The sequence below is a fragment of the Bos grunniens genome, chromosome 8 (assembly GCF_055505025.1).
Source record: "Bos grunniens cultivar Pamir isolate PY7600 chromosome 8, Bosgru_T2T1.0, whole genome shotgun sequence".
Lineage (NCBI taxonomy): Eukaryota > Metazoa > Chordata > Mammalia > Artiodactyla > Bovidae > Bos > Bos grunniens.
The window spans coordinates 63,085,810-63,104,242 of record NC_141172.1 but is presented as its reverse complement, the minus strand read 5'-3'; the positions used below and the strand labels follow the sequence as shown (position 1 = coordinate 63,104,242).

General features: G+C 42.7%; 1 long non-coding RNA gene and 2 pseudogenes across 5 annotated transcripts in view; all 3 read left to right on the top strand.

Annotated features, from left to right (window-relative positions):
- Positions 1–18,433, top strand: part of LOC147367244 (uncharacterized) — a 527,308-nt gene that overhangs the window by 332,840 nt on the left and 176,035 nt on the right. For 2 of the 3 annotated variants that reach the window (XR_015169966.1, XR_015169964.1), the window contains one exon: positions 14,866–14,978. The exons of the other annotated variant lie outside the window; for it this stretch is intronic. This is a non-coding gene — a long non-coding RNA (uncharacterized LOC147367244). The remainder of the gene's footprint in view (positions 1–14,865; positions 14,979–18,433) is intronic. 3 annotated transcript variants of the gene reach the window in all.
- Positions 1,141–4,517, top strand: LOC147367246 (dolichyl-diphosphooligosaccharide--protein glycosyltransferase subunit 1 pseudogene; annotated as a pseudogene). The gene has a single exon (XR_015169961.1). The product of XR_015169961.1 is annotated as a dolichyl-diphosphooligosaccharide--protein glycosyltransferase subunit 1 pseudogene (transcript).
- Positions 7,524–8,265, top strand: LOC147367245 (ATP synthase peripheral stalk subunit F6, mitochondrial pseudogene; annotated as a pseudogene). The gene has a single exon (XR_015169962.1). The product of XR_015169962.1 is annotated as an ATP synthase peripheral stalk subunit F6, mitochondrial pseudogene (transcript).

Sequence of the window (18,433 nt, the reverse complement as noted above, 5' to 3'; positions counted from 1 at the left end):
TGCAGATCACTTAATTTCTCTGAGCTTGTCTTTCCTTTTAGACAAAATGTAGATTACCACAATACCCCTTGTCTTAATGTTTATTGTAGGGATTAGATTATGAATACAGTGGATCAACTCTAAAATGCTATTGAAATGCTAATTTTAATAGATGATAGAATTAATCACCTTTCACCTATGATAAGTCAATCAAGGTCACATAGCTAGTCAGTTGCAGAATAGGAACTTGCACCAAAGTCTCCTAATAGTAGCTAAGGACAGGGCTTACATAATTTGGTGCAAGCCACCTTTACTATATGAGCCTCAATTCCCCCATAAGTAAAATGAATAAAATGAACCAAGTGATACAGGGTTAACAGTCATTGATCAGAACCTAAGGAAAGAATGCTTGTCCAGATGTCTCAGTCTCCACAGAGCCAGGGTGAGGTGTGTATCTGACATCCCTGGGGTTTCAGGGCCTGGCTAGGCTGAGAGCTGAGGTGGCAGGAAGCTTTGTGATGTGCTCAGAGTAGGTGGCAGCCTTGGTGTCATGCAGAGGCACCTTGGTGTCGTGCAGAGGTTGTTGATACCACTGCCAGAGAAGATGGGGCTCATTCTTCTACTTGTGCTGCCAGCCCCACAAGCCCCTGCAATAACATCCTATCCTTTGTCACTTCAAACCCATATACTTCAGATTTGTGCTGGTGCCAGGAGAATTCACAATGAATTCAGTCTCCATTCATTCAGGAAATCACGGCTTTGGAGCTTCTATTGAAGACAACGAGCATCACATTTCAAATCAGGCTGAGAAGGTCAGGATTCAAGTTAGTGTTTGGAGTTGTATAAGACAGGTAATAATACTGTTAACTAAAGTTTGTATAGCACTTTAAAGTTTATAAAGCACACACTGTATATGTTCTCGTTCAAAGTTCATTATCCTCATTTTCAGCTAAGAAACTAAGCCTCAGGGGGATTAGATAATTCATGACAGAATCAACTTGAACCTTGGTGAAAGTTTTCCAAATTGTATTCTCTTTCCACTGGATACTCTTGTACCTGTCAATACGGTTTCCTATTTCCCATCATTTAAGAAAATAAAAAAGCAAGTAGCAGGAAAAAAAAAAGAACTGTATTTTGTGATACATGAAAATTTTATAAAATTAATTATATGCATATTTAATTGTAATTATATAACATTTGTAAATGTAATTATATATTATAATATGTAAGTTATATGTTACATTGTAACATGTTTGTTATATAGTTTATTTACACATATACATATATTTAGATATAAATGTTTATACATAAATATAAAATTAAGTTTTGCTATTCTAAAAATGTTTTGCTAGACTACAGTCATGCTTATTAACGGACTATCATTGTTTACACTATTTTCATGGTACAATGGCAGAGTTGAGTAGTTGTAACAGAGATCATACAATCTGTAAGCCTAAAATTGTTACCGTAAGGCCCTTTACAGAAAAAATTGTCTGACCCTGCTTTTACAAGGCTTATAGTTATCATATAACACTGTGGGGTAAGCAGATAAGTGGTGTTTCTCTTTTCTACACGTAAGAAAAGAGGCTTTGAGAGAAAAAGTGAATCAATTAATGCCACATAGCTTTAAAACAAAAAAAAAAGGGAATTTATACTGGATCCCAAACTGCAAGTGACATTGTCTTAATCCCTACCCAAGTTTGTGGACTTTGATTAAACAACACACAAATAATGGATCAAGTGGTGTCAGGGAGATTAGCAAATAGGTTATAAAGCCAAAGCAAGGGAGAACAGTTTATAAATGCAGGAACCCAAACATCTGGGCCACTAAAGTAAACATTCTTGTGCTTTCAAAATATACAAGAGGCAATGTGGTTAGTAACAAGCATAAAGGAAACCTTCCAACTCACCAGTGAGTGAAGAAGTACAAGAAAATTTTAATGAGATACTACTATACATTCTAAATTAGCAAAAATGTTAGATTATCATGTCTGATAGAGGTGATGTGCTAAAACTGGAATAGTTACTTACATATTGCTTATAGTAATGTAGTCATTACAGATACCTCAACCCTAACCCTAACCCATTTTTATGTATCACTGATTCTTATTGATGTATAACAGAAAACCACAAAATTCTGTAGAGCAATTATCCTTCAATTTAAAAAATAAATTTAAAAAGCAGACACTATTATTAGAAAGAAAAAAAAAAAAAAAAAAACTTAACCTCATTAAATACTAACTGAGCCCCTGGACGCCGCCATCTTGGGGAACTGAGTGGTCCAATGAGCTGCTGCCCTGTGGGGAACGCAGGGCACGCACACGCAGGCAGGGCTCAACTAGGTCACGGCTATGGAGGCGCCCGCAGTCAACCTGCTGCCGTTGCTGCTGCTGTTTGCGGCCTGGGCCCCGGAGCCAGGCAGCACCTCTGCGGAGGCTCCGCCTCTGGTCAACGAAGAGGTGAGGCGCACGGTGGACCTGAGCAGCCACCTGGCCAAGGTGACAGCCGAGGTGGTTCTGGCTCACACGGGCAGTGACTCCTCGCCCCGCGCTGCCTCCTTCCTGGTAGCGCTGGAGCCCGAGTTCGAGGCCCAGCTGGCACACCTCGGCGTGCAGGTGACGGGAGTGGATGAGGAAGCCAACAGTCTGGAAGTACAGGAGACCAAAATTAACGGTAAAAGCGGGAGATTCTTCACAGCCCAACTCCCAGTTGCTCTTGATCCTGGGGCGGAGGTTTCAGTCGTTGTGGAAGCCGTTTATACCCACGCGATTCAGCCGTATCCAATCCAGATCACCCAGTCTCAGAAACAGTTTGTGGTGTTTGAGGGGAACCATTATTTCTACTCTCCCTACCCGACCAAGACGCAAACCATGCATGTGAAGCTCGCCTCCCCAAACGTGGAGAGCTATACCAAATTGGGCAACCCCATGCGCCACGAGAATCTCCTGGATTACGGCCCTTTCAACGACATCCCTGCCTATAGTCAGGATAGTTTTAAAGTACATTCTGAGAACAACAGCCCTTTCCTGACCGTCACCAGCATGACCCGAGTCATCGAGGTCTCCCACTGGGGTAATATTGCTGTGGAAGAAAACGTGAACCTGAAGCACACGGGGGCTGTGCTGAAGGGGTCTTTTTCGCGTTATGATTATGACAAATGGATAGATAGTGGCATCTCCTCCATCCGTTCTTTTAAGACCATCCTTCCTGCCTCTGCCCAGGATGTTTATTACCGGGATGAGATTGGCAGCATTTACACCAGACACCTCCTTATTTTGGATGACTCGGTGGAGATGGAAATGAAGCCTCGTTTCCCTCTCTTTGGCGGGTGGAAGACTCATTACATCATTGGCTACAACCTCCCAAGCTATGAGTACCTCTATAATTTGGGAGACCAGTATGTGTTGAAAATGAGGCTTGTGGACCATGTGTTTGATAAACAAGTGATAGACTCTCTGACTGTGAAGATCATCCTCCCTGAAGGAGCCAGGAACATCCAGGTGGACAGTCCCTATGAGATCAGCCGAGCCCCCGACGAGCTATGCTATACCTACCTGGACACATTTGGCCGCCCTGTGATCGTGGCCCACAAGAAAAACCTGGTGGAACAGCATATTCAGGACATCGTGGTGCACTACACCTTCAGCAAGGTGCTCATGCTACAGGAGCCCCTGCTGTTGGTGGCCACCTTCTCCATTCTGTTCTTCACCGTCGTCATCTATGTCAGGCTGGACTTATCCATCACAAAGGATCCAGCTGCAGAAGCCAGGATGAAGGTGGCTTGCATAATAGAGCAGGTCTTGACCCTGGTCAGCAAGAGACTAGGTCTCTACCATCACTTTAACAAGACAGTCAATAGATACAAACAGTCCCGGGATGTGTCCGTCCTCAACAGTGGCAAGAAGAGCCTGGAGATGGAGCACAAGGCTTTGACCAGCGAGGTGGCACTGCTGCAGGCCAGGCTGAAGACCGAGGGCTCCAACCTGTGTGACAAAGTGAGCGAAATGCAAAAACTGGACACGCAGGTCAAGCAGCTGGTCCTGAAGTCAGCAGTGGAGGCCGAGTGGCTGGTGGCCGGCAAGCTCAAGAAAGACATGTACATCCAGAATAAGAAGCTCATTTCAGGAAAGCGACAGGAGCTGGTCAGCAAGATTGAACACATCCTGGATACCCTGTAGCCCTCCAGAGGGCAGGGTGGGCGGTGAACATGGAGGCCAGCAGATTATGGCTTCTGTATTTTGCAAAAGGTCTTCAAGGAAGAGAGAAGCCAGGCCTTGCCTCAAGCAACACAAGAAGCTTAGTTTTTGTCCCTAAAATGTTCTTAAAACAAAAAACAAAAAACACCTAAATATCATTTAAAACAAAATATCTTTGAATTTTGAACAAAAAGTTTTTGAGTTGGCTTTGTTTGTTCTGAAGCCTAGGATATTCTTTTCACCTTCTAATTCCTGAAATTTGGGTATATTACAAGCATGTGTATGGTTTTTAAAGCACACATGACCAAATGAAAATAAAGCTAAGCCTGTAAAAAAAAAAAATACTCTGTATTGAGTCTTTTAAAGCTCTTATTCTTTGATTCATTGATTCCATTTCTGAACATCTAATCTTGAAAGTAATTCTAAATTCAGAGAAAAGGTGTTCATAATAGTATTGTTTAGCATCAATCTGAAAGTAAATAAGTGTCTCGGAATAGCTGATTAACTAAATTGTGGTATATCAACCTGATGGACTACTATGCAGCCACTCGACCACTAAAGACTAGATAGCAAGGCAGAAATAAAATTTTATAATGTGAAGTTCAAAAAGCACAATACAACTTCTAATTTTTCTATGGTTTTTGCTATGAACAGTTATGTCTGTACTAGTACAAGGAGCAGTGAAAACAGGTGATTTCTTAAGGTGCTAGCACTCCAAATCCATTGTTGTTACAGCATTGACTAGATGGTAAAAGAACTGGAGGTCTTGTCTCCCCTCCAAGAGATTAGATCTGAGTTGTCTCAGTCACCATGTTGGTTGTGCTTATACTGAGGCCTCATGCTTCTCTTTACCTTAGGTCAAGATAGTGTCCAGAACTGGGGGCCAGGCTGAGCCCAAAGGTAGGGTTGAGGAGGCATTCCTGCCAGGGTTAGACAAGTAAAGAAAGAAGGGGCCAGGAGGCGGTCATGTCTCTGTCAGCAGATATTCATGGAGATCTCTCAGTTTGGGGATTGCATTGTCTTAGAAAGGTTCTGGACTTAGAGTCAAATTTTTGCAACTCAAGACCTGACCTTGAGGCTCTCTCAGGCATGAGGAAATGTGGTCCAGCACCCAGTTATAGAGGAAGGACTCTGTGTCTTACTCTCTGTTGGGCACCAAGAAGACAGGCAGAAATCAAACTCAGCTTTGTTCCTGAGGCGCCCCAGCAGGGAACAGCTACAGTACCTGGTATACTGCAGGCAAAAGGAGTATTGAACTCACTAAAAATGCTCAGAGGAGGAGAGCCCTCTAGCACAGTTTGAACATCTCTGCTTTTTTGAGACTCTCCAGTTAGCTTAATTGATGATAATTTCTGCACTGATTGAACAATAATGTTTATTCTCTGTTCACATCTAGCTTTTCATTGTGTATTTTAATCACAGCCTTATAGAACATTGTATATGGAAAGCCCTGTGAGGATATTTTGCATCTTTCCAGGGTGAAAAGTCCCCATAGCTCTTCTCTCATTTGTTTTCTTACACTAGACTGTCTTTTCCCATCTTGAAAATCCTGTCTGAACATAGAATAACTCTTGGTAATTTATCTTTCTACTTCCTCTAAGGGTCATTGGTACCATCTTCTCTACCTCTTCTTCCCCTTAAGCCCCACTCTGAACTTGCCCATTGAGATGGTAGCAGGGTTTTTGCTCTTTAGGAAGTATCGGGACAGAGGAGATAGACATGTTATCCAAAAACACCAGGGGAAGCAGAGAGTGTGAGACTTGGAAGATGGGTAGGATTTAGGCAGGAGAATAAGGGGCTTATTTGGGGACCTCTCAGTGGCTGTTTGGAATTAACCCAGGAATTGTATCATTTCCATTTTCTGGCAATATGGAGCATGGTGTGAGAAATGGGATTTATCTTGGTAGATACCCTAGGAGAAAAACAGGTCATCTACGCGGATGCTGCAGGGTTTCCATCTTTGGGCCTGTGAATGGCACAGTGGCTCCTGGAAACCTCAGGACTTGGTTAACAAGTTATTAGGAAATACGAACAATCCCAGTAAAAGTAGCAATAAAGCTGCTGCTGCTGCTAAGTCACTTCAGTCATGTCCGACTCTGTGCGATCCCAGAGACGGCAGCCCACCAGGCTCCGCCGTCCCTGGGATTCTCAAGGCAAGAACAATGGAGTGGGTTGCCATTTCCTTCTCCAGTGCATGAAAGTGAAAAGTGAAAGTGAAGTCGCTCGGTCGTGTCCTCAGCGACCCCGTGGACTGCAGCCCACCAGGCCCCTCCGTCCATGGGATTTTCCAGGCAAGAGTACTGGAGTGGGGTGCCATTGCCTTCTCCAGCAGTGAAGCTAGATGCTCCTTAAACAGATTCTTCACATTTCTATAGTATAATCATCATTGTAATGATTATTATCTATTGAGTGCCTATGTGAGATATTAGTCTCCATTTTATACATGAGAGAACTGAGGCTCGCAGAGTTAAGAGACTTGCCCAGGATCATACACCTAGTAAGGGTTGTTGGTAGAATTCAAACCCAGGCCCATCGTATCTCAAAGCCTGCACTACTCTTTTGCCTCTAGACATGTGTAAACTGGCAAGGTGTTGAGGATGGCTCGGTTTAACCACTTACCAAGTGCTTTTCTCCAGGGACTGAGAAGGACTGAGATGTGCCATGGGGCATTTTAAGAAATTATCTATGTGGTGGACTACTAGCACACTAAGATTTTCAGCTGCAGTGAAGGAAGGCCCAGATTCACCTCTGTGGAACTAAAACAGGTCACTAGGCCAGGTCTCTCAGGAGTAAGTTATCAACAGAAGAGAACATTGATTCTGTCAGTGGAAGAATACAGCTGCTAACAGCTGCAGAGATGTTGCTAGGAGAACAGCAGTTTACTTCTGAACAGTTCTTTGTAGTTTATGGAACTCCTTCCCTTTCATCATTTCATGATCATTGTATTCCACCCCTGGTTAATGGGGTAATAATCTCTCTTCTACAAACCTCTACATCAAATAGAGGCTCAGTGTTAGTCACGTAGTCGTGTCCAACTCTTTGCAACCCCATGGACTGAAGCCCGCTAGGCTCCTCTCTCCACGGAATTCTCTAGGCAAGAATACTAAAGTGAGTTGTCGTTCCCTTCTCCAGGGGAACTTCCTGACCCAGGGATCGAACCCAGGTTCCCACACTGCAGGCAGATTCTTTACCATCTGAGCCACCAGGGAAGCCCATAGAGGTACAGAGATGCTACATAATTTTCCATAGGTAGCACAGCTTATTAGCAATGCCATTTGCATTCAAGTTCTCAAAAGCCATCCTTCCCACTCCACCCTCCTTTCCATTGTATTTCTAAAGTGATTGATGGTAACAGAGTGGCGGCAGTGGCGGCTCTGGCAGCTTGGGATTGAATGCAAGTAACAGGATCACCATGATTCTTCTGAGGCTCCTCAGGTCCACTGTCATTCAGTCTGCAGTCTCAGTCTCTCTGAGGAGGAACACAGGTGTAACAGCAGTGGCATCTAATAAGGAACTTGATCTGTACGGTAATTCTTCATGGACAAGATCAGAGAATATAGAACTAGGTGACAGACATCTGGAGGACCTGTTGATGCTGACCCAGAGTATCAGCAAGAACTGGACAGGGAGCTTTTTAAGCTTGACCAAATATATAGTAAAGGAGACATGAACACTTTCCCTAACTTCATATTTGAAGACCCCAAGTTCAAAGTTTTTGAGAAACCACAGTCCTGAATAAATAATGTAAAATTTTCCTGGTAATTTTTGCTGGATTAGTTGTACAATGAATGGGTCAGAAGTAACAATAAACATACATTTCACAGCTGTTAAAAAAAAAGTGATTGATGGGAGAACCCAAGATGATGCTTGTCAGGAGGAATTGTGTGAAGTGTAAAGAATGAGATGAAACAAACAAAATAATTAAGACTAAATACCAGATTCAGTAAGGAAACAGCAGGATCAAAGGAGTTCTTCCTGAGGACAGCGTGCCAGAATGGGCTTAGGTGTGTCAGCTACAAGTATGGTCCGTAGAGGAAATGAAGAAGTGGGAGGGAAATATGTGGAGAAAGGAGTGGAGGACTCATGTAAAGAATAGGATAGCAAGTCTGCTTCAGGTGGAACCCACTTTGGAGGGACTAAGGAAGGGAGTGGCAGGTTTAACAGAGCAGGGAGGTAAAAGGAGAGGCTGTCTGGAGATCAGGGACTCTGTTCATTTGTGAGGGAAGTAGAGCCTCCCCACAAGTTTTAAAAGATGGAAATTATACCAAAAAAGAGTGAAGCTCAACTGTGTAATAGATATCACATAAAATGGAAAGTGGGGAGTATTCTTAGATAAGACATAAAGGCATCAAAACTGGATGCACTCGTTATAATTAAGCTACACGCTTTTTAAGGGACATTATTGGCATGAAAAACTGAACTTAGGGGTCACGTCTTTGGAATGCGTGGGAAGTATTTCGGCTTCCCAGGTGGTGCAGTGCTAACGAAGCCACCTGCCAGTGCAGGAGACAGAAGAGACGGGAGTCCGATCCCTGGGTCAGGAAGATCTCTGGAGGAGGAAATGTCAACCCACTCCAGTATTCTTGCCTGGGAAATCCCATGGACAGAGGAGCCTGGCGGGCTATAGTCCATGGCATCACAGAAGACTTGGACACAAGTCATGCACACACTCAGAGACACGCAGATGGGAAGTATTCACTCCCATGCCTCCTTGTGTCCTGTTCTACTCCTTGCTTAGACTACTGAGGCTGCAAACCAGACTGCCAGCTCTGGCTATGTTTGGATATCAACCAAGTATCATTTCCTTGACTGTGCCTTCGTTGGATTCCATGTGATGAGTAATATTCATGAATCCTGTTCTAAAGATGCTAATTATTCTTGAAGAGTACTATTATTGGATATCACAAACCTTTTTATAGAAGTAGCCACGTAACACTCGCAATCAGTCCCCAAAGACCCATAAACTGGAAGATGTTTCAAAAGTAAATTTGCTTTTCAAATTCTGTGAGAAGTTTAGCAATTTCAGTATCAGGGAGCATTACATGATTCATCTTCAGATTTGTTCTTTAAGACCTCCCAAAATAAATTTGTTACAACTAGCGAATGTAATCATTTAAGAAACTCTTAATTCATAATGATAGTTGGAAGGAGAGTGGTAATTTGATATAGATATTTTATTATTTTTTTACATTTATTTTTAATTGGAGGATAGTTGCTTTACAAAGTTCTGTTGGTTTCTGCAGTACAACGACATGAATCAGCCATAAGTATACATATATTCCCTCCCTCTTAAGCCTCTCTCCCACACACCCCCAAGATCCCACCCCTCAGCCTGGTGCTCTCTGATGATATTTTTTGTAACAGCTTTAATGTCTGTTACTAAGGGTCCACTTTTACTCATTGGGGGTTCTATGTATTGTGGACTTTATCAGATAAATGGATGACATTATTCTTTAAAGTGTCTTGTATGGGGTTGAGTTCACTACAAACTATAGGTATCAAGAAATATGGGAAGGAGTAGGGACAGATTATAGGGAGCATGTTGCACAGTGTCCAGATCTGGTTGGGAGGCCAAAAAGGAATTGTTAATGGGCCCCGGCCCAGGAGAACTTAGGTTGGGTGTCAGGCTGGGAGTTGTAGTCATGGGGCAAAACCAGGCTCCAAATGGGAGAGGACCAGGAAGGAGGGATGGCAGGAAAATGCTTTGTATGGGTGGGGAGCTGGGCAGGGTTCTATAGCTTCATGGCCTGCTTTGAAGGATTCTCATCCCCAGGGGTCTTAGACTGAAATCATTTGGACCCAGAACTTGGTGTTTATATGTGACCAGGAGCTGATATCTATCTGTGTGTAGAAAGCCTTGGAATCAAATTATGTTAGGGGCCCATGGAAAAGCGTCTTATGTTAGGGGCCCATGGAAAAGCGTCTAAAAAATGTTTAAATACAGTCAATCATTCAATATTTCTGTGTTAATCTCACTTGTTAATGTTTTTGGTTGTGTTTATAGAGGTCATAATAAAACAATTTTAGGGCAAAATATTTAGCAGGTGTGTCAGCATGCTGTGGTAAAGAGATCATGAACAGAAAGTCTGGGTTCCAACTCCAGAACCACTGATTGCCATCTGTGGATGGGGGCAGGCACTTTATCTCTATGAGGCTCACATTCTTCACACACATTGGGGGACTGAGAGAATTCACAGAGTAATAGCAGTCATAATCAATGAACTGTGAAAGGTCCTGCATATATAAGGTAGTGATACTAGTAATAAATGACAGTCTGGGATTCAAAATCCTGGCTATCGAGTTTACCAGGTCTGCAACCTTTGGCAAGTAAATTAGCATCTCTGAGACTCCGTTTTCTCAACTGTTAAGTGGAAATAATAATCGAACATCTAACTCCTAGGGTTTCTGCAAAAGTTAAATGAAATGGCCCAGAATATGTGCTCAGTAAATGTGACTATAATGATATACATATAAAAAACACTTTATTGAGGTTTGATTGACATGTAAAAAGCTCTACCCAGGAAACCATCAAGGCTAAAAACATATCCATCCTCTCCTAAAGTTTCCTCCCACTCAGTTTTTATTATTGTTATTATTTTATGGTAAGAATACTTAATATAAGATCTGTGTTGTGCTGTGCTTAGTTGCTCAGTCATGTCTGACTCTTCGCAACCCCATGGACTGCAGCCTGCCAGGCTCCTCTGTCCATGGAGATTCTGCAGGCAAGAATGCTAGAGTGTGTTGCCATGCCCTCCTCCAGGGGATCTTCTCAATCCCAGGACCAAACCCAGGTCTCCTGCATTGCAGTTGGATTCTTTATCGACTGAGCCACCAGGAAGCCCAATATAAGATCTACCTCCTTAGCAAATTTTAAGTATACAAAAGAATATTGTTAACCTAGTCACAATCAGATCAGATCAGATCAGATCAGTCGCTCAGTCGTGTCCGACTCTTTGCGACCCCGTGAATCGCAGCACGCCAGGCCTCCCTGTCCATCACCAACTCCCGGAGTTCACTCAGACTCACGTCCATCAAGTCAGTGATGCCATCCAGCCATCTCATCCTCTGTCGTCCCCTTCTCCTCCTTAATCTCCAGATTTACTTATATAACTGAAACTTTGCACCCTTTAACTGTCATGTTTTCATTTCCTTCTCTTCCCAGCTCCTGGCAACCACCATTCTACTCTGCTTCTATGACTGACTGTTTTAGGTTCCACATACATGTGATATCACACAGTATTTGTCTTTCTGTGTCTGGCTTACTTCACTTAGGATAATGTGCTCCAGGTCTATCCATGGTTTTGTGAATGGCTGGATTTCCTTCTTTTTAAAGACTGAATATTATTCCGTTGTGGGTGTGTGTGTGTGTGCGTGTGTAAAATATAATATGAGGGCTTCCTGGGTGGCACTGCAGGAAACATAGGAGACATGGGTTCAAACCCTGGGCTAGGAAGATTCCTTGGAGAATCTTCCTCAGCGATATTCTTGCCTGGAGAATCCCATGGACAAAGGAGCTAGGCGGGCCACAGTCCATGGGGTCACAAAGAGTCAGACACAACTCTTTACGTCATATTATATATACATCACATTTTCTTTACATATTCATTCATCAATAGACACGTATGTTATTTCCATATCTTGGCTACTATAAATAATGCTGCAATGAATGTGGAAGTGCAGGTATTTCCCCAAGATCTTGATTTCCATTCCTTTGGGTAAATACCCAAAAGTAAAAGTATTAGATCATTTGGTAGTCCTATTTGTTAATTTTTTGAGAAAACTCCACTCTGTTTTCTACCATTGTATACCAATTTATATTCACACCAATAGTGTACCAGGATTCTCTTTTCTCCATGTTCTTGCTAGCATTTATCTTTTTTAAAAAAATAGTCATTCTAATAGATGTGAGGCTATCTCATCTCTTTGTGGTTTTCATTTCCAATCTATGGTTAGTATTGTTGACCATCTTTTTATGAACCTGGTGGTGATTTGTATGTCTTCTTTCGAAAAATGTCTGTTCAAGCTTTGTTTATTTTTAAATTATGTTATTTGGTATATATATGCATTGTGAAATGATTACCACACCAAGCTCCTTAACACATCCATCACCTACTTTAGTTACCTTTTTCCTTTTTATTCTAGTGAGAGCACTTAATGTTTACTTGCTTAGAAAATTTCAGGTGTACAATACAATATTGTTAAGTATAAACACCATTCTGTATGTTAGAGCCCCAGAATTGATTCATCTTCTAACTGAAAATTTATATCTTTTGACCAACACCTCCCCATTTTCCCCAGCTCCCAACCTTTGGCAACTACTGTTATACTCCCTGTTTCTATGAATTTTGACTTTTTTAGATTCCACATGTAAATGAGATCATATAGCATTTGTCTTTCTGTGTCTGGTTTATTTCACTTAGTATAATGCCATCTAGACTCATCCATGTTGACACAAGTGGCAGAATTTTGGTCTTTTCTATGTCTGAATAATATCATATATATATATGTAATCACATTATATATTATATATGCAATATATATACCACATTTTCTTTATCCCTTCATCTGTCAATGAACACTTGGGTTGTTTCCGTATCTTGACTACTATGAATTATGCTGTAATGAACTTGGGAGTGCAGATGTCTCAAGATATTTATTTCATTTCCTTTGGATATATAACCAGAACTGGGATTGTTGTATCTTTTTCATCAGTGTTTTATAGTTTTCAGTGTATAGATATTTCACCTCCTTGGATAATTTTACTCCTAAGTATTTTTTTTGGGGTGCTATTGTACAAAGGCAATGCCCAAGAATGCTCAAACTACCGCACAATTGCACTCATCTCACACGCTAGTAAAGCAATGCTCAAAATTCTCCAAGCCAGGCTTCAGCAATATGTGAACCGTGAACTTCCTGATGTTCAAGCTGGTTTTAGAAAAGGCAGAGGAACCAGAGATCAAATTGCCAACATCCACTGGATCATGGAAAAAGCAAGAGAGTTCCAGAAAAACATCTATTTCTGCTTTATTGACTATGCCAAAGCCTTGGACTGTGTGGATCACAATAAACTGTGGAAAATTCTGAAAGAGATGGGAATACCAGACGACCTGAGCTGCCTCTTGAGAAATGTGTATGCAGGTCAGGAAGCAACAGTTAGAAGTGGACATGGAACAACAGACTGGTTCCAAATAGGAAAAGGAGTATGTCAAGACTGTATATTGTCACCCTGCTTATTTAACTTATATGCAGTGTACATCATGAGAAACGATGGGCTGGAAGAAACACAAGCTGGAATCAAGATTGCCGGGAGAAATATCAATAACCTCAGATATTCAGATGACACCACCCTTATGGCAGAAAGTGAAGAGGAACTCAAAAGCCTCTTGATGAAAGTGAAAGAGGAGAGTGAAAAAGTTGGCTTAAAACTCAACATTCAGAAAACGAAGATCATGGCATCCAGTCCCATCACTTCATGGGAAATGGATGGGGAAACAGTGGAAACAGTGTCAGACTTTATTTTTGGGGGCTCCAAAATCACTGCAGATGGTGACTGCAGCCATGAAATTAAAAGTCGCTTACTCCTTGGAAGGAAAGTTATGACCAACCTAGATAGCATATTGAAAAGCAGAGATATTACTTTGCCAACAAAGGTCCGTCAAGTCAAGGCTATGGTTTTTCCAGTGGTCACGTATGGATGTGAGAGTTGGAGTGTGAAGAAAGCTGAGGGCCGAAGAATTGATGCTTTTGAACTGTGGTGTTGGAGAAGACTCTTGAGAGTCCCTTGGACTGCAAGGAGATCCAACCAGTCCATTCTGAAGGAGATCAGCCCTGGGATTTCTTTGGAAGGAATGATGCTAAAGCTGAAACTCCAGTACTTTGGCCACCTCATGCGAAGAGTTGACTCATTGGAAAAGACTCTGATGCTGGGAGGGATTGGGGGCAGGAGGAGAAGGGGAGGACAGAGGATGAGATGGCTGGATGGCATCACTGACTCGATGGACGTGAGTCTGGGTGAACTCCGGGAGTTGGTGATGGACAGGGAGGCCTGGCGTGCTGCAATTCATGGGGTCGCAAAGAGTCAGACACGACTGAGTGACTGAACTGAACTGAACTGAACTGAATTGGTGGGCTAGTATCTCCTTGAGGATTTTTGCGTCAGTGTTCACTAGGGATATTGGCCTGTAGTTTTCTTTTCTTGTAAAGTTTTTCGTCTGGCTTTAGTATAATGCTGGCATTGTAAGATGAGTTTGGAAGTGTTTCCTTCTCTTCAAATTTTTGGAAGATTTTGAGAAAGATTGGCATTAATTCCTTAAATGTTTGGTAGAATTCATCAGTGAAGTTGTCTAGTCTCGGACTTTTCTTAGTTGGGAGGTTTTTGATTACTGATTTAACCTCCTTGCTTGTTATTGGCCTGTTCAGATTTTCTATTTCTCTATGATTCAATCTTGGTATCACTAATCACACTCTCTTCATGTGTCTAGGAATTTACCTATTTCTTCTAGGTTACCCAATTTGTTGATGTATAATTGTTCATAGAAGTCTCATGATCCTTTGTATTTCTGGAATCAGTTTACTGTTTCATCTTTCACTTATAATTTTAATTATTTGAGTCTTTTTTCTTAGTCTAACTAAAGGTTTGTCAATTTTATCTTTTCACAAAACCAACAATAGTTTTGTTGATCTATTCTAGGGCTCTTATTGAAGACTGCAAGCTAGTTAGTAGGATCTGTGGGTGGTTGTCAAGATATGCATGCTGGTTGCTCTGAGCCCCCGCACCATTTCTCTGCTTCTGGCTTTTCCCAGGTGAGTCAGCTGAGCCCATCCCCTCGGTATTCTGGGTGGGATGAGCTAGAAGTGGGCATCTTGGGCAGTGCCCTGCAAGGCTGGGGAAGCTGGATGCTCACTTCACTTTCACTTTCCCTTGTGGGAAAAACCATGGGCCATGGGGGTCTCTCTTGGCCCTGAACTGTGCCACTTTGGGGAAGGGTTGGCATGCTGCTGCTGTTGCTGCTGAGTTGCTTCAGTTGTGTCCAACTCTGTGTGACCCCATAGATGGCAGCCCACCAGGCCCCGCCGTCCCTGGGATTCTCCAGGCAAGAACACTGGAGTGGGTTAGGGTTGGCATAGATAAAGGAAAATGGCTCTTCTGACACACAATGCACCATTCTTGGATTTTATGCTCCACCCAGGTGCTGAAACCTCTGCTATACTCTTAGACTCTAATAAAGGTACTCTCATCCATGAGTGGTTGTTAGTATCAGTGTTTCTATGGGAGTCATGAGAGTTAGAACTTCATAGTCTGCCATCTTGCTGACATACAATAATTATATTTTAAGGAAAATAAAAATAGGAGAGATATTTCTCAAGGCCAGGTTGAGTTCTGGAAGTTCTAGAAGGTTCTACATCTAATTGGATCACAGTGATCTTGGTAGGGAAGGCCAAGTGGTCTAGAACAGTCCAAAGAGGTGAAGGGAAGATGTTTGATAGGGTAAGCGGGCCAGCTGCCAGGTGGACTTATGGCCTGATTCATAAATTACTTCAAGTCACAGTAGGCTGGTCCTGGGAAGCAGGAGGGCAAGTGTGCTCAGAGGCTCAAGAGGCCACATTTAGGACCAATGGTGTGGTGCTGCAGAGCACAGAGTCTTCCACTGTACAAGGAGACCTTTAACATCAGGGTTTTCCAAATACTGGAGGGCTCCTCGGAGAAGCCAGTCCAGCCACTGAGGGTGATGGTGTACAGACACAACATGAGGCCTGCTCCTAGATGCTCTTCTGGGCACAAAGGCAATGATAGGCCTAATCTCCTAAAATGGCTCCTGTGATTTGAATCAGCTAATCCCCTCTTGCAAACTTGCAGCCCTTTTTTCTTTTTCAGGTAGGTTCATAAATTCATAAACTTTTATCCTTTCTATGGCAGCAAATGATATTAGAAAGCTAATTAGCTACAGAGCTAATTTTCATGTCAGAATGAAATTATAGGTTTCGTGGTATAGAACAAAATTATCTTTCTGTCCCTCCTCATCTTCCACTCCTCCACCCACTCCAATTTCTTCTTCCTCCGGCGTATGTATACACTCCCCTCTTCTGTCTGGTCACAAATGTCAACAGAGAGGGGTGGCCACTCAGGAGTCCCTTTCTCTTCTGTGTCAGGCATATTTGCATTTGCAAACAGCTTTAATTGAGTAGAGTTTTCATTGCTCTTTTTCCTGCTCCTGTTTTTAAATGCAAATGTTAATGTTTGGTTAGCATGGGTTCAGAATTAAGCCCCTGCTACCTGTGGCTGTCTCCTTCCTTGGGTTCTAAATAAGCACCAGTGGAATATCATGACCTGCTGTGAGCTTGTGAGTCCTGGAAGGCTGGAGTCCAGCTAATTGCCAATCATGCTGAGAGGGCTGGGCAGAGCCTTGTCTCACTTACCATCTCTCATGGAGTCCTGCTTCCTACCAGCACTGAAGGAGAGAAAATTAGTGTGCTGGGAACAGAGAGGGAGGTGGCAGGAAGGGCTGCTTTTTGGAACTAGGTTCTATACTCTCTCTTGGCATCAAAACTTTGTGGAATTGAGATGGCCATTGGATGCCATTAGCTTTGAGTCGCACAAGTTGGAATCTCACAGACCATCATGCTTTTAACGGCTTGTTATTGAATCTCTGCTTGAACACCCACTGGCAGAGGCCACCTTCCTTCACGAGGCAGTCTTTTCCACTGATAGCCAGCTCTGCTTGTTAGGAAAGGAGCACTTAACATTGAGTGAAAATCAGCTTGTTTTCAGCCATTGGTTTTAGTTTTCATATAGATCGTGGTTGATCTTATTTCCAAATGACAACCTTTCAGATATTTGGAGGCAGCTCTTAGAGGGCCTCACATGCCTTCTTCCCTGTAAGCTCAGATTCCCAGTTTCTTCAGGTCTGTTCTGTGCCCCACCATTTATCCACCCTGCTCCTCTTCCCATTGTGGACTCAGGTTACTTGTCTTCTATGAAGGGACTTGTAATGGGGAGTGTGGTAATGCACCTGTGGACTGACTAGCACAGGCTAGAATGGGGCTGCCCACTTCCCCCCATTAATTTGGCCCCTTCTCATTTGCCAAGGCTGCCTACATTGCTGTAGACTTGCTAAGCAGCCATGCCACTGCTCACCCGTGCTGAGCCTACAGCCAAGCTCAACTCTAGGCTCTTCTCAGCTGCACTTCTGATTTAGTGACAAAGAAAGTATATTATTCTAAAGTACCAGACTGAGCTCTCATCTGATGAGAGAATCTCACAGGATTATCAGCATATTGCAGAGGATATGTGTACAGTGTGTCCAGTTTTCCCTTTCAGAAATCAGGGACCTGGATACTCAGAAGTCTTAACAAGGGCAGTGTCCCAGGAATCTGGTGCCTCCCTTGCCTTAGGCCTGCAGTGCATTATTTGATAGGGAAGTCAAATCTAACATCTGTAGCTAATTCAGGCTTCCTTTGTGGCTCAGCTGGTAAGGAATCCACCTGCAATGTGGGAGACCTGGGTTCGATCCCTGGGTTGGGAAGACCCCCTTGGAGAAGGGAAAGGCTACCCACTCCAGTATTCTGGCCTGGAGAATTCCATGAACTGTATAGTCAGTCCATTGGGTAGCTAATCTTAAGAAGTTAACAGTCTGAAAGGAACCAACCAGAAAAAGATCATCTATAAGTGCTCTACTGGGTTAAAATGTAGAGAAGGAGTTGCAAGGACTCTAAGGTAGAAGGCACTTGGCTGTTCAAGATTGACTTGACAGACTGTGGTTAAGAAGGAGGCATAGCAGGAGAGCAGAGAAGTCATAGCCTATAGCAAAATTTCCTGTTTACTTCTAGGTTCAATGCCACTCCACCCATGACACGTGGTAATTGTAGGAGAGATGGGGATAACAAGCTGTCACTGTGACCTTTGCCCCCATTTCAGAGATGTTTGTCTTTCAGGTTCTCACGCAATAATATTTTCTTCTGGACTCTGGGCACACTGCATTATACAAGAGCCCCAGGAAAGTTCCACATAGATCTGGTCCTCCTGATGTCTTGGCACCAAGGATATGTCTCTCAGACACATATATGAGCTCTCCCATATCTAGAATCAAGAGATAAGATAAATACTTACATTATATAAATTCTACATATCAAATGGTAGAAAGATGAAGGATCTATGCTGTATTTATATGACCAGGCCTTACTCACTTGGCCGTAGATAAGAAAATGCAAGATATTGGTGTGCTGGCAGTATTGTGAAAAAAAGGAGATAAACACTGGGT